The 23,931-nt window shown below is 34.3% G+C and overlaps 1 long non-coding RNA gene across 1 annotated transcript; it reads left to right on the top strand.

The window, feature by feature from the left end:
* Window positions 1-9,498: 9,498 nt before the first annotated feature.
* On the top strand, window positions 9,499-20,908 carry LOC142618364 (uncharacterized). The gene is made up of 3 exons (XR_012841271.1): window positions 9,499-9,736; window positions 11,683-11,930; window positions 20,391-20,908. It is a non-coding gene; the product is annotated as an uncharacterized LOC142618364 (long non-coding RNA).
* The last annotated feature ends 3,023 nt before the right edge of the window (window positions 20,909-23,931 follow it).

The following is a 23,931-nucleotide window of genomic DNA, read 5'->3' on the forward strand; positions in this document are numbered from 1 at the left end:
CTGTTTGTTTGCTTGTTTGTGTTTTTTAAGAATCTTTATATGTTTACTTTCTACTTGTAATGTAAGCTTATATTGTATACACACAAAAAATGACAAATATTATATACATTTGTAAAAAAAAAAAAAATTGTACAAATTTTGCAAATATGTACAATATTTGCCAATTTTTATGTGTTTACAATATAAATTTACATTGTAAGTGCAATGTATATTTATATATATAAAAAGAGTAAATGGGAAAAGCAATATTAATTTCGTTACAATAGTTTTGGTTTGTTTAATTTTCATTATTTTGTTGGCCTTTTTTTTTTTTGGTGAATGCATAAAGCTGTAGTAGATTTGCTATATTATTTTTTGTTTGTCCAATTTGCTCAGTTTCACATTATAATAAAATATTAACACCACAAACTGGCACACTATTTTCACAATTGTTGAGGTGTTAATTCTTTTTAGGTCAAAATAAAATAATAAAATATCATACTAGAACCACCTTTGCTGGTCTTCGCATTTGTGAGATTATCCTTATGATCTCTCTTCTTGCCTTGGGGCTCAACGGTTTCTTCTTTCTTTCGCTAACCCGTCAATCCCTTTGCAGTTAGTGCATCTTCCCCATCATGTACTTTTGTGCTTTGAACAACAAGTATGTCATTGAAGTTGGAGGAGTCTTCCCTAGAGAGAAAACAAGATCAAGATTGTTCAACCCTGCTTGGAAGGTCGTCATTATCACTTGGTCGTCCGCTTCATCAGTTTCCAACACTGCTTTGTTGAAATGTTTTACATACTCTCTTAAGGTTTCCCCTTCCTGCTATTTCACAGTTAACAGGTAAGAGGTGGACTTCTTATGTTGTTGACCCCCAATGAAATGACGAACAAAGGAGTCGCTCAGCTAATCAAAATTTGCAATAGATGTCGCTAGCAGTTTACTGAACCAGACCCTTGCTACTCCCCTAAGGTTGGCCAGGAATGTCCTGCATATAATTTCATCTGGGGTCTACTAGAGGCTTAGAATTGTCTTGAATGCCCCTATGTGATCCAAGGGGTCCTTCGTGCCATCATAAACCTCCAGTTGAGGTAGACGAAATTTGGGAGGCAAAGGGCACTCTAGAATGCCAGTAGTGAAGGGTGAGTCTGTTCTTTTGATCATGTCGTCAAGGTTTACTGCGGTCTTACCCTTCATGGCGTTTTTGACCTCTTCTAGCTTTTTTCTCATGTTCTTCACCATTTAATCACTGCCATGAATTGAGTGCGTGGTGTATTTTGAAATTTCTCTTTTGCTATTCCTGGGCTTTGAGCTTCGTTGCCGTTGTCGTTGCAATTACGCCGAAACTGCGACAGACTCGTGCCCTCAGGATCCGCCTTTCACTTCAAGTCTTCTTTCTGTTTCATCAATTCTTGCACATTAGTTGTTAGTGCTTAGGTTTGCTGAGCCATTACCACCGAATTTGGTGGAGGAATAGTGTTTGAGTCCATCAATTCTACTGAACTTAGTCAGCAGGGAGTTCAACAGCTTAAGGTCGATTTCCCACAGATGGTGGCAAACTGATGAAGCACGATTTCACCTCGTCAGCATGTTCTTCATCGGTACGATAGATGACCTGATATCCTGTGAAAGAGAAAGCACCAAATAGATAATGACACCAGTTTGGAGCATGCCAAGGACTCTCCGATACTCAAGTTAGCTTCAACTATTTAGGAATCTCAATTCTGTAATGTGTAAATCTGTCCCCTTTTACTTGTTTTTCCTGGCTTTATATAGCCTTATGCTGAATTAATGCTCAGTCTAACGTTACACTGTAGCTGGTAGATTTAATGCTCAATGATGGCCATTTAATCCCTACGTTTGCTGTCAGTAACCGATCTTTAACTGCACATCATATGGACGGAGATAACAGTTTCGTGCTCATTTATCACTCAATCATTGAATACTGTCTGGAATTAATGTGCTCACACTTGTCTGCATTTTTACTCGTCATTGTTATAGACGGTTTGCGAGTTAGAGACGACCATTCATGCGCTACTCATCAATATCTATATTGCAAATCAAGCCAGACTTCTCTAGCTGTCTTGAAATACACAACACTAAGTTGTAAATCTTTAGAGATTGAATTGAATAGCCAAGCCAAAACAGTGCTATTGCACTTGCACCAAGCTGCATAGCATGGACGATCAATTGACTATGGTTTTGGTATAGAACCATTAATAAAGTCTATCTTGGTTTTAGCATCCAAAGAGATGAGAACTGCTCTACTCCAAGCACTATAATTTTCCTTAGTGAGGTGTTGAACCACAAGTGACATCCCATGGTTATCACTATTAGATAGATAATAAGGACTAGAGGCATTCTCCCATGGTTGAAGAGTTAGAGGCACTAGAAGTACTCTGTACCATCTTCTATTGCAATCAAGCAGCAAGTATAGATGCAATTGAAGCCAAGATTCAATCAAGAACAGAGGCAATTGAAACCAAGATACACAAATACAACCATAGATCAATGAGAAAACAATCAAGGATTGTTTTCAGAAACCAAACTACTCGATTACAAAGGATCAACTCAGAAACTTGTTGATTAAACAGAGGATCAAGAACCAACCCAAGATCTTGGCAATTGATGATGCAATAACACAATCCATTAAATAGTAACTGAAAACCCTAAATCAAGAATTTCAATTGCTATTGTATGTAGAAAGAAATCAAGATTTAGAAGTGAAAACTCAGTGCAGAAACAAGAGAAATACAATCGAGAAATTTTTACTTGATTCACGAGAAAGCACTAAGCAAAGAAAAGGAACTAGGTAATTGAACTAATAATCTCAGAGAATACCAAATTGAAGATTCTCTGAATTAGCTCTGCTTTGATACTATGTTAGAATACAGATCACACAACTTCAACAATGGTGGAATTGTAGTTTAGAGAGAGAGAGAGTGAGTGAATGAATTTTGTATTGAATGAAAATGTATGTACAATAATCAAGCTTTGCCCCTTTTATATACATAGACTAGAGACGGGAAAGTTGTAATCAAAACTAACTAACCTAACAAACTTGACAGATGTATTCAACAAACTAATTATATAACTAACTACATTACACAACTAAACTACTTGTAGCTTATCCTAATATTTACATGAATGACCTATAGCACAATCCCATATAGACATGGCAAAATGGGCGGGTTGGGTCAATTGGTTTGCAGGTCAAACGGGTTGCGGGTCAAAAACATGTCATTTTAAGTGGGTTAAAAACGGGTTTGGGTCAATCGGGTTGCGGGTCGGGTTGGGTCGGGTTGACTTGTATTTTTCACATGTATTTGCCATTTGGAAAGTCATGCAATAAATTACTTAGTGTAAAATACATTACTTTGAATTCATCATTTATATCAAGAATGAAATCAGTTAAACTTATTAATACTTATTCAATAATTTTAAAATTATAAAAATCATAACATTGCTATCTTAAAAAAAAAAATACAAAGATAAGTAAAACAAATACACAAGTTTTATTTCTACACAATATCAACATTCCAAAATATAAAACAAAATTACAAATGACTTATTAGATAACTCAATTGACAAAGAATAAAAACATATAAGAAATTTATAATCTTGAAAATTAATTTTATAATCTATTATCAATTATGGTTGGCATTGTATTTCAATTTGAGATATACATTAAAGTTTGATTGTTTACTTATTTATATATTGTCTCTTTTATGAATATCATATTATTGTTAAGCAACAAACACTCTAGGAAATATCATAATTTATTTTGAAAAGTCGTTTATTTTGGACATAAATTGTTAAAAAATAGGTCTAAGCATTCATAATTTATGGTAATTTGATACTTTGGCTTCACTATTTTCACACTAGTAAATGTTTCTCACACATGTCTACAATTTTAGATCTATATTTTTAACTCTATTGCAATCAGATTATCTTGGCATGTACTTTGTTATTTGATATCTAAAAATCTTTACTCATTATAGAATGCTCAACCATTTATCTTTCAATTAATTTGCATGTAGTTATGTAAATGTCACCATTTTTTCTTAAAGCTCACAACAAACAATTAAACCAATATTGTCTTTATTTTATTTTATTTTTTACCAAAAAAAATAAGTTTAAAAAATGGTTCGAGTTTGGGTCGGGTCGGGCCGCAGGTTGGGTCAGGTTGACCCTCAAAAAACACGGGTTGGGTCACAAGTCAACCAGTTTTTGCTTCGGGTCACAAAAATCGGGTTTGGATAAGATATTTTCGGGTCAAGTCGGGTTGGATCAGAAAATTCTGACCCGTTTTGCCATATCTAGTCCCATATACAAACTCTAATAGTTAGAATTGACCCAAGATATTCATGCACGCAAATTTACTTGTATATCATTCACTTTAATTGACACTTTCTCTTATCAGTGAACTAAAGCAAATAACACCAAAACCACGTTTTTATTTTTATTTTTTTTATGTCTAAATTTCTTGTCCGTAACATAACCACTTGTTGATTCTCAATAAAAGATATAACACCCCTTTTCCTTAGTATCAACTTCGTAACACCACCTTTCCTCTTGACTCTTCAATACCAACTTCCAATTTTACACAAATGACAAAACCACATTTCCTCTTAAGCTTCAACACCAACTTCTAATAACACTAAACCCCATTCGAAGTAGGCAAAGAAAGCCAAAGAAAATATGGGTCACAGTATCATAACTGAGGTTTTTTTTTTTTTTTTTTTTTTTTTTTTTTTTTTCGAATTTCTAAACTATAGGCAAAGATTGTAGATGGATCAAATATTAAGGATCCAATTTGTTGTATTTTTTTTTTCTTGATGAACTATCTTGTGTATTTGTTTTTGAATAACCCAATCTTGTGTGGCTTATGAACTTTGTTGGTTTTTTGGTGTCTGAGTTTTGTTTTGTAGGTCTCATTTATGTAATATATTAGTTTCTTTGATCATGTAAGTGCTTGTTGGTTGATTTTGGAGATGAGTCCATGTGCCTATATGAGTCAATGAGCCTATATTGTAGGTTGATTTTGGCAATGAGTATTGTTGATTTTTGTGATGAGTCTAAGTCTGTATTGTTGGTTGATTTTGGTGTTTGGTGTTAAGTCTATGAGCCTGTATTGTTGGTTGATATTAATGGTGATGCTACGATTGATTGGTTAAGTGTTGGCTGTAAATTTTGGGTTTTCTAATAGTTGAAAACAGTAAGAAAACCCAAAATTAATACTGTTTACCCACTATATAAATTATCCTTATATTGTTTATCCACTATACAATACTTTAGGTGTTGTTCCTTAAGTTTTTCATTTAAGATTGAGCCATGTGACTACTTAACAAAAAAATATCCTTCCATCTCATGAGGAAAAATCCACATAACAGAATTTTAAGAGGGGAACCTAAGAAGTAACACTTAAATACTGTACCTAAGTCTTGCCATTGTTTATATGTGGTTGCCATTAAATGACAGGCTTATAATGTATACTATATTTGTCTACTAGAACATTCTACCTCCATATGAAAGGTTTTCCTAGAAACTCAGCTCATACAACTTTCAGTCAATCTTAAAGGACGCAAGGTACTTTTTTGATCTACTAACGGATGACAATGGAGGGCATCGACTAAAGATTAAAAAAAAAAAACATTTTCCACTAGCAACGCTTACTCGATCCATATTGCATGGAGAGGATTGAAAGCTTTCTATGATGTAGTATCTAAGTCCTTGAACTCTCCTAACTTGGTTCCTTCAACCGAAGGATCACTACAAGAAAAATGAGTTATTGTGGTGGTCACAAAAACTGCAGCTATATGTCACATATTGCGGCGCTTTTTTGAACCGCTCCTGTGCATGAGATATATTGTGGCGTTTCATTAAACTGCCGCAATAGATATAGCCTTTGCGGCGTACTATAGTAGCGGTATATAAAACTGCTGCAATATATGTGTTTTAACGACATTTGACTTAGTTATAGCGGTGTTCCATTGAACCGCCGCAATAGATATAGCCTTTTGCGGCGTACTATAGTGGTGGTATATAAAACCACTGTAATATATATGTTTTAACGGCGTTTGACTTAGTTATAGTGGCTTTCTATTGAATTGTCGCAATAGATATAGCCTTTTGCAGTGTTCTATAGTGGCGGTATACAAAAATGCTGCAATAAACTATGTTTTAGCGGCATTTGACTTAGTTATAGCGGTGGTGTACCAAATTGCCACAATATATGCCTTTTTGTAGCATGTTTTCTTAGTTATAGTGGTGGTTGGGTGATTGCCGCAATAGACTTTTTACTCTGTGTTTGGCTATGTTTGGTTGTAAGTAGAGGAAGAGAAAAGAAAAAAGAAAGGGAAAAGAAAGGAAAAAAAAAAATGTTTCTCTCGTGCATGTTTGGTATAAAGGAGGGAAGGGGAAAAGAAAAGAATAAAATATATATGCTAAACTTTTTTTTTTGTTTGGGTTGCAAATAAAAGAGAAATGAAAAGAAAAATGGATGTTTTTTTTACATTTATGTCCTAATGAAATAGAGAAAGTAACAAAAATCTATGGGTACAAAAGTAATTTTCTCTTCTCTTACATCCTATTCCACTCAATCGAAACACGCTGTTAATTGCCAAAACACATTTTTGGTCCAATTTTTTTCCTCTGTTTTTTTGTCTTTTCCCTCGCTTAAGCCTATCAATTTAGCCCCCCAACCTTTTCATTCCTCGTCTGTTTGTCTCCCTCTAAAAAAAACACACTCTCTCTCACTCTCAAAATCTCTTGTCGCTCTCAAACCCAACGATATCGATCTTCCCACCACCGCCATGCATCCTCACTCTCAAAACCCAAATTGGTTCTCTCTCTACTAGCACTCACCGCCGCTGCTAGCCGATTGAAGCCCCAAAAATAGCCATCAAGGCTTGGATGAAGCCAAAAGCTTGGCTTTTGCCATTGACGATACCGACGAAGCAAGGTGAAAATTAGTTCTTTTTTTCTTTTTTAATCTCAATGATATCATATTTTCTTTTTTGGGTAATTAGTCTTTTTTTTAAAAAAATTGTATTCGTAATACTTGAATTGGGTCTTAAGGAATTTTGCAAATAAATTGTGAATTTGTTTGTGTTATGCTAAATTTACAGAGCTATTTGGGTGTTCCCTGTTTAAAATTTTCAAAGTATTAAAAAATAAAAATAAAACTTAGCAGTAGTAGAAAATAATATAAATGAGAATTTCTTTTAGGATATAAAATTGGATTAGATCATCTATTAAGTTTGACTAGGTTTGACCAATTTTAATTAGATTTTGATTGCGTATTTCTCTAAATCCAATCATTTGATTGTAACCATAATTTATCAGAATTAACCATTCATTACACTCTTCAAATCCAATGGTTAGATTTCAAATCTAAGTATAGCGCGTGATGGACATGTGTTGTGTATGTTCTCTTAATTTGACCATCCAATTGGTCTTAAAATTCACTAGCACCAATATGTCACCATACTCTTCAATCCCAATGATCATGATTTGAATATGAATTTCACCAAGTCCAGAGGTCTTGAGACCATCTATTAAGTTTAATGGGGTTGGACCAACTTTAACTAAACTTTGACCGCACTTTTCTCTAAATCCAACCATTTGATTGTGACAATAATCTACTAGAATTAGCCTTTCGTTACACTCTTCAAATCCAACAGTTAGATTTCAAATCTAAGTATGGCGCGTGATGGACACGTGTTGTGTACCTGTATGGTGTTCTCTTAATATGATCATCCAATTGGTCTCAAATTTCACCAACACCAATATGTCACCATACTCTTCAATCCCAATGATCAAGATTTAAATATGAATTTCACTAATTCTAGTGGTCTTAGGACCATCTATTAAGTTTGACCGGGTTTGATCAACTTTAACTAAACTTTGACCGTGCCTTTCTCTAAATCCAACCGTTTGATTGTGATAATAATTTACTAGAATTAACCTTTTATTACACTCTTCGAATGCAACGATTAGATTTCAAATCTAAGTATAGCGTATGATGGACATGTGTTGTGTACCTATATGACTATGTTCTCTCAATCTGACCATCCAATTGGTCTCAAATTTTATGAACACCAATATGTCATCATACTCGTCAATCCCAATGATCAAGATATGAATATGAATGTCATCAAGATATGAATATGGCGCGAGATGGACATGTGTTGTGTATCTGTATGACTATATTCTCTCAATCTGACCATCCAATTGGTCTCAAATTTTACCAACACCAATATGTCACCGTACTCTTCAATCCCAATAATCAAGATATGAATATGAATTTCACCAAGTGCAGTGGTCTCGGGACCATTTATTAAGTTTGACTGGATTTGACCAACTTTAACTAAACTTTGATTACACCTTTCTCTAAATCCAACCGTTTGATTGTGACTATAATTTACTAGAATTAACCTTTCATTATACTCTTCGAATGCAACAGTTAGTTTTCAAATCTAAGTATGGTGCATGATGCACATGTGTTGTGTACCTATATGGCTATGTTCTCTCAATCTGGTCATCTAATTGGTGTCAAATTTCATCAATTGGTACTTTTGCTCATTTTTGAGGTTTTGAGATTATTTTTGTCTTTTTGAGGTTTTAGGGTTTTTTTTTTTTTTTGTGTGGTCATTTTAGAGGTTTCAAGGTATTTTTGGTCATTTGAGAGGTTTCGGGGTATTTTGGTCATTTTATTGATTTCGAGGTATTTTTGTCATTTTAGAGGTGTCAATTTTTTTTTTTTTTTTTTTTTTTTTTATCATTCTAAAGGATTTGAGGGAATTTTGTGTGTGTGTGTGTGTCATTTTAGCGATTTCAGGAGTATATTAATTACTTTAGAGTTTTTTTTTTGTATTTTGGTCATTTTGTGGTTTTGTTGAATTTTTGCTAATTCTAGTGGCTTTAGAGGTATTTTGGTCATTTTAGAAGTTTCGGGAGTATCTTAGTCATTTTACAAGTTAAGAGGTATTTTTTTTGTCATTTTAGAGATTTCAGGAGTATTTTGATCAAATTTACCTATATTTTAGGAATGTGTTTATCCATTAATTCTTCCCTAAAAAATTCACTAGTTTGTAAATTTTTATCTGTTACTTATGAATATTCATTAATTTATCATTATCTCTTTCTATTTATTTTAATAAAATACACTATCTAATCTTAATTTAAGATATTATTATTCTAATTCATTAAATTCTAATTAATTTTCCTTTTAAAAATACTTACCGTAATTACTCCATTAGTAATTTTTAATTTTTGTTTTGAGGAACATTTTAGTGATTAGTATTTTTTTTAGCAAAAGTTTATCATTAATTTTTAATAAAAAGACAAACTTATCAAGTTAGTATCATTTAGACCACACGTTTCTTTAATTAAAAAAAAAAAAAAGGTCACAAGTTAAGTCCACACTCCACACATTTCTAATTCATCACTTTGCCCACATAAAATTTCATTTCCCACTAACAATTTTTCATTTCCCACACAAAACAATTTTTTTTCCCACCAATATTTCATTTCACACTACACAAAATTCTCTCTCATTTTCTCTCTATCTCTCACGTTCACTCTCACACACACACAGATCTTCACACTCACACTCACACACACAGCTCCACCGGCGCCGACGAGGAGAGACCAGCCCAGCGTTGCCGAGCCCAGCACCGACAAGGCCGAACCCAACTCAGCCTGTCGACTTCTTATACCCATCGACCCAAATAATTCTTACACAATTCAAACGTTTGTACAAAACAATCAATTATCTCTCTCTCTCTCTCTCTCTCTCTCTGTCTGTCAATTTAGGGTGCGTTTGTTTCGACAGTAAAGCAATTCCGGAAAATGTTTTCAAGAAAAGAAAATATTTTCCGGAAAGGAAAATATTTTTAGGTGTTTGGTGGCATTTTAAAAAATACTTTGGAAAATATTTTCAGGTGTTTGGTAATATTCTGAAAATGCAAATTTTTTTACTGATTTCTCACATTTTCTCATCTTCCAAACAAATTTTATATCAAAAAAATCTACAACACCACACAGCAGCCACAGAAAAATCCACCTCCACCCACACACCAGCACCACACAACACAAAAACCACCAAAACACCACCACCCACACCACCGCAACAACAACAACAAAATCAGAGATCAATGTTCGGATTGATTGAGAGATTGAGGGAGAGAGATCGGTAACGGCGGCCAGTTGGTAACGACGGAGGTGGGTTTGGGCTTGGGACGGTGGTCTCGCGGCTCGATCTCGCCGACGCGAGCTCGTCGGCGTGGTAGCGATCTCGCGGCTTGATCTCGCCGGCGCGAGCTCGTCTGGGCTTGGGGTTCGGTCTGGGCTTGGGGCTCGATCTCGCCGGCGCGAGCTCGTCTGGGCTTGGGGCTCGGTCTCGCCGGCGCGAGCTGGTCTGGGCTTGGGGCTCGATCTCGCCTGCGCGAGCTCGTCTGGGCTTGGGGCTCGATCTCGCCGGCGCGAGCTCGTCGGCACTTCTCTCTTTCTCCTCTCTTCGTTCTCTGTCTCCCTCTCTTCGTGCTCTCTCTCTGTTTTCCGTGGAAAACGTGATTTGAAGGTAAAATAGGAACGGTAAACCAATTCCAGCGTGTAAGGGTTGTTTTACGGTCAAACTGGAAAACAATTTCAGTTGACCAAATTTTTTGTGCTCACCAAACACACGCAAACGGGGAAAATCATTTCTGAAATTGGTTTACCGTTAAACCAAACGCAGCCTTAATTTCAAAAGCCCACTTCTCATTTCTTTATTTTTTAAATTTAAAAGCTGGTATGATCAATTACTAGCTTCAAAACTAATGGGTTTTTTCACTGAGAGTTTTACCTGAAAATTTTATCAACTTAAATATATTGAACTTGTTTTCTTTGTAGATGTGTTACAATGGCACTCATTGAGATTTAGGGTCAAAGCTGCTTTCTTGGTTGGAATGATAATTGCAATCACTTTTTTTTTTTTTCCTACTTACATACATTGTATTGTATTAAGGAAATCAATGTGTTAAATGGGTCTGTAAGTAGAAAACAAGTCCCTTTGAGTGTTGCAAAGTTGCAAGTAGAAATTTCTACACTTGTACTGAGTTGTGGATTTTGTGGTCCAAATTGGGTGACCCAATACATTGACTTGATGTCCTATTATTATCCATTCTGATTTTCCCAAATTTCATTTGACATTTTTCTACTCAAGTTTTTTTCTTTTTACTGCCGATAAAGAAGTTTTTGACAGCTTACCTCTTTGGTTTTGTATTGTTCCAATAAGCGATTTAACGGTTTCAAATTCAAAAATTTTATTTTTCTTTTGGGTTTTGGATCTTAATGCTGCATTTTGAGTGAATTAGAGGCCTGATGCTCTGTTTGTTTGATGAGGTTTTACGTGACACACATTGATGGCGGACCAATTAGTAGCCATACACAAGACACTTTTTCTTTGGAAGATGATGAGATGATTGTTTTTGTGTTAACACAGCTCATTCATTTGTAAATTTTAAACATTATTTAATATTTGTATTAATAATACATAACACTAACTAATTTAAAAATTATTATTAATGTTAAAAAAGGGAAATAGGCAAATCAATTAGACAATAGTTTTTCATTTTGGTAATTTTTTCTTCTAATATTAACTTTAGCTATTATCAACTATCTGCTTATATGATTAAAAACAACACTTTTTCTTGTAGCATTTTTTCATTCAGAAATTATTGAGAAACAACACACTTTTAACTTGTTGTACCAAACCAACTCTAAGACTATGAGGAAGAGAAAGACATTTCAAAATGGCAACTGCGGTTGCTGGAAGATCCACACTAGTGCGTGCATTTTGTAGAGCATCAATGAATCCTTCTTCGGCAACAAGGAGATTCTCATTGCCTCCACGTATGTCCAATTTTGTGCCTCATCGGTCTCCGACTTCCTCTCCTCCTTTAAGGTACTACTCTTTCTTCCTTCTGTGCTCTCTTTTCCTTTACCTGGTGATTTATGCACTATCTTGTACGTGCGTGTTGCACTTTGTGTGTTGAACACAAAATCCTTTTGGGAAAAAATGGAACAAAGAATGATGTCTTGTTTTGCTAATTGGATGTTCCATGGTTTGGTGAGTAGTGGTTGGCCACATTAAAATTGTATGAAACTAGGGAATTGTATTAATTTAAATAATAATATACAAAAACAATTAAAGCAAATAGTCAATGATAATGACTATGATGATGCAATATGCATCTGAAACATGAGAATGATTTAGAAATCAGGCAAAATGTTCAGGCTTGTAATTGGGTCGGTGTGATTTCGCTTTGAATTAGATGTGGTTTAATTTATGCAAAAGTTGGATTGCATTTAATGAAGCTTTTACACTTTCCACTGTGCTAGCTGATCATATGTTAGATATTTTTTGTAGTCAATAAATTATTTAAATTGTCATGAAAGAAAACTTTAAATGATTATAATATATATATATATATATTGAAGAGGATCAAATATGAGACGGTTCTTTCTTTAGTAATCACGACGGAACGGCGTTAACATAAGGAGGGTCGACGGGTAAAAGCTACAAGGACGAATAGTGGACGGTTGTAGCATTTGGTATCCGTCGGTATTGATAAGGATTCATACACTTCTAGTTAGAATCAACTTGTATCTCGCGATAAGTTCGATATGGTTTTGTTTGACCTTTACACATACGCCATAATGAGAATTCTTGAGATACACGTTTAGCCCTAATTGAGAAGATTCTTATAAGGAAAAGAACTCTAATAGATATGCAAAACCCACAAATTACTCTCCTAGTAGGAAAGTACTTCTTCGCCAAGGTGTATATTTCGGCCTTACACTACTATAAATACCCAAAAGCCCTCATAAACCAAGGTATGCATAATTAACTCGACTTTGGCATTTTAGAGTTGTGAAAAAGACTCTAACTTGACCTTTAAAGGGTTTTTGGCCAGCACTATACCGGTGCTCTCTGTTAGGTTCTCTTTTCTTTTTGCAGGTGTTGTTTTGGTTTGGGAGTGCTTGCAACTTACTGGTGATTTTTTCGGCTTCATCATATATTATATCTTGTTTTGCAATCTGTTTTGTTTTTGTTTTGTTTCCTTTTGTTTTCTTGGCGGTTTGTTATGTTCAATTTTTTTTTAATAAGTAAGAATGATATATATACGAAAGGCTACTCTATGCCTAAAAAACACAAAGCAACTCAGAAAATACAAGAAAAAGAAAACAGAGAGAAACAAGAGAGAAAACCAAGCAACAAAGAAATTACAATAGAAAAAAGGAGCAAAGAAAAAAAGAGAGGGAATCACTAGACGTGAGCATTGGACTAGCGTAAGCATTGGAACTCTTTTTGTTATGTTCAATTTGCCTGATGCTAAACAAATTTACTAGCGTAAGCATTGGACTTCTTTATATAAAAATAAACCATGTCAGTTGTCTTTACTCTTATTATCTCTAATGATGATGTCCCTAATTTATTTTCAATTTCTTTGTTTTCTTCTCCCTCTAACAATCCGAGGATTGGTGTTTGGTATACGAATGCTGATTTTGTGTACCTGATCCTAATTTACTAACCATGGCTAGGCTTATACTATCTTAAAAATCCTCATCAATTGTATCGTTTTATCAACTGTGTCAATTGTTGGAAAATCTAGTTCTGCATCTTATACAAAACACACAAGGACAGCAACAATCATAGATTTACTTCATTAGTTCATTTATAAATAGTCTCATATAATTAAACAATTTAATTATTTATAACATGCAAATAAATTGGATATTGGGACCCTAACATCAATGAGATGGTACTCTTGAAGCACTACTCTATATCATTATTGTCCTAATTTTATGGTCCACTTGCTCATCTCTGTGTACTATTGGACCATTTATGTTCTCTTAATGTTATCGACCATAAGAGTACACACACGAACATGCATGTTACTTTGCATGTAGTCCAGTAGCCTCATGTCCATTAGTTGAACTCATTCCTTGTTTATACTCTACTACATCTCACTCCAATTATATATGGTCTTCTTGACGACCGCATTAAACATTTATTACGATAATCTCTTGTTTTGGTTGTGATGGTATCAATTTTTATTCCTATTGTTGTTTGGAAGTTGCATCTTCCATGTAATAACCCCCTCCAAGAATTATAAATGTACTTGAATAGATCAATTGTATTATATTGTCATTCTTTTAGCATAATAAGCTAATATTGTGGCATTAATCTGTGATATTTTTTACTTATTTGAGAGCATTCTTCTAGATAGAATTAAATTTTTAAGAGTACCATGCCAATGAGGTCTAGCTCAAATGGTGCTACTTCCTTTTGTTAGAGCAAGGTGGAGGGTGAGGTTGTGGATTCAAGTCTCAGTGGGTGTGTTTGTAACTTACTACTAAAAAAGGAAGCTTCAAAGGAAGGTTCAAGTGTACTACCCTTTGCTTGGTTGCTTGTGTTGTGTATTTAGAGTTTCCATGTTAATTCAAGTTTTGCTATACCCTTTGTTTCCAGCATGGAGCAAAGTTTGCATGCTAATAGCATAGATAACTATTTTCTATATTCTGGCATGGTTGTGTTGTGAATTGAAAGTCAATTATTATGGAGTTTTTTTGTTGTAGCATTGGGATTTGGCAGATAAATATCCCTTGTTATTATAATTTTTTTTACTGGAGAAAAAATTATTATTATTTATATCTAAGCTTTTTAAATTTGTATGATTTAATTATATATTTGAGTGTTTTGAATTCTTGTGTGAAGAGTCTGAAGGCATATAACCGAAAGCGTATATAAGCTTTCTGAAATTCTTGTTGCTTCAAATATGATTTAGGCCCCATCTATGAAATGGTTTGTCACCAATATGTATCCTTAACTATAACTTAAATCTGATTGTTTAGATCACCAAAAAAGTACACGAACTACTTTTTTTGAGGGCTGAACCTGAAACTATTGGGTGGGCTACTGTGTGAGGCCTACATGCAACTATCATGTTCATGTCAGGTTCAGCCATATTTTATCTATTGAATTGGACCCATATCAACATACGAATGGGGACAAGAATGACCCAAAAATAATACAGCTCAAAAACTTAACCAAATGATGAAAGTGTTCTATAATTTTTTGTTGTTGTGGTTGTTGTCTGATAGTTATGAACTTATGATTCTATCTTCTATAAATAATGGTAATTTGTGTGGTAGGAAAAAATATTTCCCATTAAAACACTTTATAACTTATCATATAATGGAAGCAATTAGCAAGTGCTATTTATTTCAAATCCAAATGGCAAGAAAAATAGGGGTTCTAATTGATAACCTTAGCTTGAAGATATAAACATAGTCTATATAAATTACTTAGTTGGTTCATGTACATGTTTGTGTTCCTTATCAGAATCCTCACATTCTCACTATTTCAAATCATGCATTGCCTTTTTTTCTTTTTTTCTTTTTTGGAATTGGAACTACTTTCCAATCATACAATCTAAGCATGTATGTGAGAGATTTCATTTTCTTGTCATTCTATTCCATTTATATGCATTTATTGAGTAATCATAATTTGTATGTAGGATGTTCCTCTGGTCCAACAATCTCCAGCTCTCCAAAAATCAATGTCCGCATCCTATCAACCAAGCAGCTTATAAGTTTTATCTTGGTGTTTAAAGACTTTTTTGCATACAAAGAACTACATTTGAACAACCGCATTTTTTTGCAAGTGTTAAAGGATATTTTTAAACACTTTTGAACTTTGATTACGGTATTAGTTTAATTTGAGAGGTTATTTTATTCAAAGGACCACATTTTTTTTTGTTAATCTTATGATGATGGTTGTAGATAATGTTATGTATTTGATAATATATTTCTATGTTAATATAATGTTAGTTTGGAGACATTTGTGATGGTATTAATTAGTTACATTTGTGGTATTGTTTCAGTAGAACTAAAATTATTACAGGTTCTTTGTAATAGGACTGTGGTTTTAAAACACAGGGAAAAAAAATTTAACCTATAGCGGCTGGTAAAAAGCGCCATTAAAGGTCTAAAATTATGTTATAATTGAAACCCTATAGTGGCGTTTATAGCCTGTCGCTAAAGCTTTACATATATAGCGGCGGTCATAACCGTCACTAAAAGGTGCATATGTTTTGTTTTACATGAAGCCCTATAGTGGCGCTTATCACCTGCCGCTATAGGTGACACCGCTAAAGGGCACACATATCTTGCCAATAACGGTCAATTGACCCGAATTCAAACCTCATATGGCAGCGGCTTTTTGCCCGCTGCAATAAATCAAAACCGCCACTAAATGGTAGATCTAGTACACTCTTGGAGTTTTAATTTTTATCCAATTGATACACTCCTGGATAAAAATTAAAATTCCTAATCTAACCCAACAACATTCAAATAAATCAAATCAAATCTCATACTCATGTCCCTTAACAAAAATTAAAAACCCAGAAAAGTTCAAAATCCCAGAAAAAATAACAAACCCAAGTCTTGCCATATAAAAAAAAAATTCTTGTTTTGGAGTCCATAGCAATCAAAAAACCCAAATAAAACCAACACAATTTGCAAACCCACTCTTCACTGCCTTCCACCTCAAACCAAAACCCAGTAAAAAAAAAAAAATCGACAACAAGCACAATGCCCATTCTTCTTCATATTCCTTCGTCATACCATCGCTCATACCCACCACCATCTGGGTTTTAGGCTTTTAGCAATGAGCATACACATTGGTGGAACCACAAATTTAGCAATTTTGCATCATAAAAAGTTACTTTATCTATTTTACCGTCTTACTTTACAAAATACCCAACATCAATGGTTTTATTTTAGTTATCAACACAGTAAAATAATATAAACAACATAATAAAATAATATATCTACTATAATAAAAAAATTTATTTATTAATTATTATTATTCTCTATTCTTCTCTCTCTCTCTCTCTTTCTACCGCTTTTTAATCCACAACCACTCACGCCGCTGCTGCTGCCACCACCACCACTACCATAAGTGTGAAACTTCTTTAAACGCTATCTTCAAGAACTCACGGCACCACCACCACGACAAGTGTTAAACTCCTATGGGAAGAAGAACCAAAAAAGCCAACAAAAACACAAACCCATGATCTCAACCCATAGCCCACTGCCCATAACAAATCGGAAAACACAAACACAAACCCACAACAGCCAAACCTAAAACCTATTCAAACCCGCAGAAATACACCAAACAACCACAATCCACTGTAGAAATTCAACAAACAACCATAATCCATCGAAACCAAACCAAACCTGAAACCCTACAAACTCGTTGCCACGAGCAAAATCAAACACCAATCACACAAACTCATCCAAACCCGCTACCCACGTCAAACATAGCGACCCATGGCGAACACCGCTACCCACGACGCTGGGTAGGGGCTTGGGTCAGTGATGAGTGGAGGAAGAGGTGGGATGCAGCTGGGTAGGTGAGATGGGTCGGTGAGGTGGAGGAAGAGAGAAAAATTGGAGGGAAGAGTGGGAGAAGTGAAGAGGGTGAGGAGAGAGGAGTTTGCAATGGGAAGAAATGAGAAAGGAAGAGAAAAAAAATTATTTAAATAATTTGACCCAATGTGAACACAAATAAAATAATGTTTTTTTAAAACATTTGAGCTACGATGCACAACTATCTTTGGCCATGCACTGTAGTTGAGAAGCAAAAAATTATTGTTTAGTTCCACCAATGCAGCCCCAATTTTGTAGTTTGTGGTACTAAAAATAGCAATTTAACTTGGGAGAAGTGAAGAGGGTGAGGAGAGAGGAGCTTGCAATGGGAAGAAATGAGAAAGGAAGAGAAAAAATTATTTAAATAATCTGACCCAATGTGAACACAAATAAAATAATGTTTTTTTTTTTTTTAACATTTAAGCTACAATGCACAACTAACTTTGGCTATGCACGGTAGTTGAGAGGCAAAAATTATTGTTTAGCTCCACCAATGCAGCCCCAATTTTGTAGTTTGTGGTACTAAAAATAGCAATTTAACTTTTTGGCACCATCAATACTAATGCTCTTGAAGTGATTGTAGTATTGTACATTTGTAATATCTTAAACTTATTGGGTCACCTAGCATTTTAGCCCATATCGTATGCTCTTGTGGGACAGCCTTTTATTGAACTAACTTACCTACCCAAACTTCAAAAGTTTTTACTTTTCAATTCTTTTTCTTCTTCATTTTATATTTTATTTCTATTTTTAACAAATGAGAGAGATTGGGATTCCAATCCTATTTCTCCTTGGAAGGGAGACTAAATAATGTCACTGAATTACATGATTCTATGACACTTTTTAGTTTAAAAAATGGGAGAAGAAAAAATCACCAAAACACAAAGTGTCCATTTAGGAGCAGCCTATTTATGAGTGTAACTGGAATATAGCTCACAATGGGAGGCCCTAAAAGGGATTAAACTAATGGCTGATAGGTTGATACTTCCCTGAGACTATTGAGGCCTATTTATTAGGCCACCTGAGGAGGTTCTTTGATGGCTAGCGTTTCTTATGATGGTTTTGACTAGGTTTATCCTCTTTCCCTCTACCCAAAAACTTTGTTTTTACTGCCTTTCTCTCATGTTTCTATCACCAAAAAAGTCCAACCTCTTTCCTTTGAATTTTATCCTATTTATATTCTACAACTAGTGCCCTGGCAAATATGGGAATCTTCTCCTTTTGCATGGGTCCAACCGCTTTTAGAATATGGGTGGCCTTCTGGGTTTGGACTACTGTTCCAACATATCCCATCCGTTATTAGGAGGTGGACCCTCCCAATACCGCCATTGTGGCAACTCCTTTGTAACTTGTACCATGCGAGGAGACCTATACTTGAATGGCGGACTCCCCTGAGGCATCATATCTCCTTGGTCGAGCTCCTCCCGCTAGCTATCCTCAGCACTATTATCCCTCCTGAGGAGGGATAGCGCAAATTAACGGGCCCCCAACTTAATTGTTTGTGTTATGGATCTGGTCAAGGCCCTTTATATGTTGTATGTAAGGCCTTTAGTCCTTGGGACTTCGGCCCAAACTTGGTCTGGGTCAAAAATCATCCACCACAGTATTTTTGCCATTTTTTTAAGGAAAATAAATCATGAGCATTCCAACTCTAATTTTAAGAAGAAATCGCAATTATAATTTTTGCCACTTCAAATCAAATTGAAGCAAGCAGAGGAACACCCAGATAATAATTAACACTTGCACGCTTGAACAAAAAAATTTGAGTATTCCAACTATAATTTAAAAAAGAAATCGCAACTATAATTTTTGGCACTTTGAATAGATTGAAGCAAATGGAGGAACACCCAGATAATAATTAAAATTTGCACACATGATAAGAAAAATAGAAGTTTGCCAAGATCATCAACATTTGTAAGAACACATAAGTAAAACTTGAAAAAAAAAATTCAAGATTTACATGCTCAATGAAGGTCAATGTGGAAATCCAAGAAAAAATTCCATCAAAGCAAAACCGTATGTTATAAACTCAACAAAAAAAAAAAAAAAAAAATGGTACACAAAATCAGCATTCATAAAATCTCACTAAAAATATATTACCTTGTAGATGGGGTAATCCAAGACTCTGAAGTTTGGACTTCGCAAGTATAACAAAACACAAGAAGAGAGATTGATCAAGAAATCCTTCTGGATGAGGTTGTAATGATTAATCATGCCCTTCTTGTCCTTTTCTACAAATAGGCAATCAAAGAAAGAAAGGGTTAGGGAAATATTAAAAATGGGACTAATATTTGTTCTTAATGTTTACAAAACCCTCACTTTTTGATCTTCTTTTCTTTTATTCTTTTATGTTTTTTATGTTTTGGGAGAAGAGAGACAAAATAGGAGCAAGATTACATATTTAGCTACATTTTTTAATGGAACTGAGGTATAGAACCCTAACTGAACTAACCTCAAATGAGTAAAATGTCAAATTTCAAACTATGGATACGTAACATAAATTTCGGCCAAACCACAAGTAGTAAGTTATAATTAGCCCTAATAATAATCTCTGAAAAACGTTTACAGACTTTAAAGTCTATTTAAGGGTTCCGTAAAACTTGACAAAAAAAAATATATATTCTAAAATAAGTCTTAATTAAATCCTAACCATTACAGGAACCAAATTTGTCCTAAAAAGCATTAAAAGCACTGAAAAACAATAAAATGAATACCCTAAACCTAAAATAATGAAAATTACATAAAAATACCAAAATTACAAAAATTAAATAGTAAATTTTGTTCTACATCAGTTATGCTCTTTGTAAACCCAGTACAGATGTTACAGCAAAGCATAGGAAAGTTCTACAGACTGTGAAGATGGATGGAAAGATTTTACTGTTCAGTTCACCCATTCACTGTAAGGATATGTTGGTGAATTTTTCAGGCTCGGCTATTGGTTTATCCAAGGAAGCTTCAGAGCATCTCCCACCTAATTATGAGTTGAAGTTAGGCAAAGTATACTACTTCAAGCTCGGCTATTGGTTTATCCAAGGAAGCTTCAGAGCATCTCCCACCTAATTATGAATTGAAGTTAGGCAAAGTATACTACTTGCTTCCTTGTTTGAGTTCAGTTGGTACTACTAGTCCTGCTAATATGTCTTCTATAGCTGACAGACAATAAGCCAACGGTGCAAGGGGGATTAAGATTGTTATAACAAAGAAGCAGCTGCAAGGGCTATTGACAAAGCAAGCATCAGTGGAAGATGTTCTGTCGGGGCTGGAGAAAAAAACATGTAATAATGCTTTTGATTCTAGGAGAAATTGGAAGCCAAAGCTTGAATCCATCTCCGAGGGAAGCGAGTAATTTTGCTGTAGTGATTAGATGATCCTAGTGTTTATCTAGTGTCAATGAGATGTTACAGGCAACAAGTATATTTTTAATCAACCTGACCTCTCACCATCCCTTCTTATCCACACAAGTTATCACATCTTGTCCTCATAACATAGACAATTGAGTTGATGGTTCGGTGGTTTTAGTCTTGACCTAGGCTTCTCCACTAAAGTCACAATTGATTGTTAAAAATTAACTTTGATGATTGCTCTGAAAGTAACCCTGGACCTTTTGGGGTAGGGGGCCTCATCCGTGACCAAGATTTCAAGCCACTTCTAAGTCACTTGTTGGGTGGTTTTAGTCTTGATCTAGGTTTTTCCTCTTAACTTGTGTTGCCAACTGCAAAAAAAGGGCTAAATCAAGGAAGTGGCCCAAGACAAGGACTTTGAATGTGTTATACTTGACGTAGTTTGCACATTCATATTAAGATTAAATTCAATAAGGACCTAATGTAAAAGTCCATGATTTCACTTAGGGTGAGTTTGGTTCAGTTTTTTGATATTGTGCTTTTTGCAAAAGTGGGGGTTTAAAAAATTCGGTATGAAATTGAGCTTTTTGAAAAAGCTGAATGTTTGGTAAAAATAGGTAAAATCTATTTTTTGAAAAAGCTGTGTGTTTGGCTAGCACTTATAAAAGTAGCGGTTTGAGTGGTAAATTAGCCTCTATATATATACAGAAGCTAATTTCATACTTAAATTAACTACTTCATAATACTTACTAAAAAAAAACTACTTAATAATAATAACAATAAAAAAAATATATTATTGGAATTATTTTAATAATATTATTTTGCAAGCATGGGGATATAAAAAGAAGATATAATTAAATGATGAATTTGTTTAAATTCACCTCTAATTAAAAGATATTAAGTAAGGTTGTAACTTTAAGATACAACTAATTTTGTAACTAAACTTTGTCATATATATATATATATTATAGCATGGTAAATGATATAAAATTTTAATTAAAAAATAAGTGCTGATTTGAATTAATGAATTTAATATAGACTTTAAATAAATTCCAAATAAAATTATCAGCTTTGTGTGGGAAAAAAAATTATGGTTCTTTTGTAAATAAACCATATTGTAGAGATGTTTGCAAACTAGGAAGCTCCCTTTTTCACTCTTTTAACCCCCCCCCCCCCCCACCACATAATATCTGACCACCTCATCTTTTTATTTTTTTATTTTTTCCTTTTTAATCTCACAAAATCACACTCTTTTTTCAATTTTCTCTCATCATTGTCTTTTCTCTTCATCTTCCTTTTTCTTTTTCTTTTTTTAAATCTTTTCCCTTGCCGTGCTACTAGAGCTCTCAAGTTCTTGTTTCTCCCTTGTCATCTTCAGATCTTCTTCATCGTTTGTTTCATTCACCTCCTCAATTTATCAATTTTCATAGAGGAGAGGAACCTGGGGCTGCACTGTTGATCAAGCTTGTTTGTGAATTAATGATATGGTCTGTAGATCGGCTCTGGTTGCTGCTGCAATCTTTGATTTGTGGTGCTCACTTTCACCATGTAAAATTGTGTTATAAGTAAAGGGATAAAATTGGGTTTTTAAGAATAACCAGTGGGCAATTTGGGAAATTTGCGCAACTTCCAACAGTAACATGAAATGCGCTTTAGTGCTTTTTTGCAATGGAGCTCCTTGCTGCTTTCACGATTTGGGCTTTCTCAGCGTTTTGGAACAATGGACTTTCTATTAAAGTGCTTTTCCAAAATTACACCAAACGCACATTTTGGATTTTCAGTAGCAAAAAGCATTTTTTGGGCTCCTAAAAGCCAAAACAAACGCACACTTACACTTTCAAATGACAATGTACCACATGGTCTAAAAAACCCTTCGGAGACGCCTTGGGCAAAGATGTTCAAGCCAAATCTTCAAGTTTGATATTTTCATGAAACAAAGGAGGCTTCCTTTTCCTCTAGGCTTGCAACAATGCAAAGTTTAATGTTTGCTTATTACACTTTACCATTCACAACTAAAACTAACGCATCATCTTAATCCTAGCTAGCCACGAAACAAACAAAACCAAATGGTCCAAACTCCAAACCAATATAGTTTATAGTTTATACACACATCCTCCCCAATCTATATCTATTAATTTATACACACACCAGCCCACATTGCCTTTCATTCAGTCAGTCCAAAATTTCTCTCTTCAAAGTCTCAAGGGGAAAGTATCATTTGATTAAAGAAAACGCCAAACCTTGAAGAAGATTCTTCCAGGACCACCATGCTCACAACATTGCCTAAGGCTTTCTCTGCTCGGCTATTGGACACCAACACTGATATTTTAATGGATAGCAAACCTGAAATATTACTCCAATTTTTAATCAGTATCAAAATATTTCATTCTTACTCTAACCAAATCATAATGACTTATTTTTAATTGGTTATTAAAATATTTCGTTCTTATTCTAACCAAGTCATAACAACTTTACGAGGGCACCCCAAGATATGTATCAAATTTACACTCATGTTATGTACTAATTAATGATAGGCTGGACATTTCAGGGGAGAATACAATTACTACCTGAAACAAAATAAAAAGCTTATGATTTAAAAAAAGTAGGAATGAAGATTAATCTATTCACAACAATCTATATCTATATGTGTTTAAAAGTTAAAGCATAACATTTATTGTTGATATGCTCCTGTTGAGCCACATCATCCATTTATTTCTAACATTTTATCTCTCCTTTTTAATTATTTTTCTCTTTTTTAATTTATCATCTTACAATTACTCTTCCTCCAACATTTCCCCCACTTTTAACTTTTTTTCTCCCCACTACACTATAGCTTAACCTTACAATTCCTCAATTCCTTTATATTCCTTTTATTTTGACTCTTCTTTTTCCCATTTTTTTTCTATAAATATTTGCTTTTCTCTCTTCCATTCTATCTATATTTTGCTCACACAAACAGGTGAATACTCTTTCTCTCTCTCTCTCTGAATTTTTAATCTTTGTTGCACATCTAATTTAGGTTGAAGAATTTTTTTGTTGAACTCTACCTTCGGATGATACATTTGATTATATTTTAATTTGTTATCTTTTTTATTTTATTTTATTTTATTGTTAAATGTTATCCAA

The sequence above is a fragment of the Castanea sativa genome, chromosome 12 (genome assembly GCF_040712315.1).
Source record: "Castanea sativa cultivar Marrone di Chiusa Pesio chromosome 12, ASM4071231v1".
Lineage (NCBI taxonomy): Eukaryota > Viridiplantae > Streptophyta > Magnoliopsida > Fagales > Fagaceae > Castanea > Castanea sativa.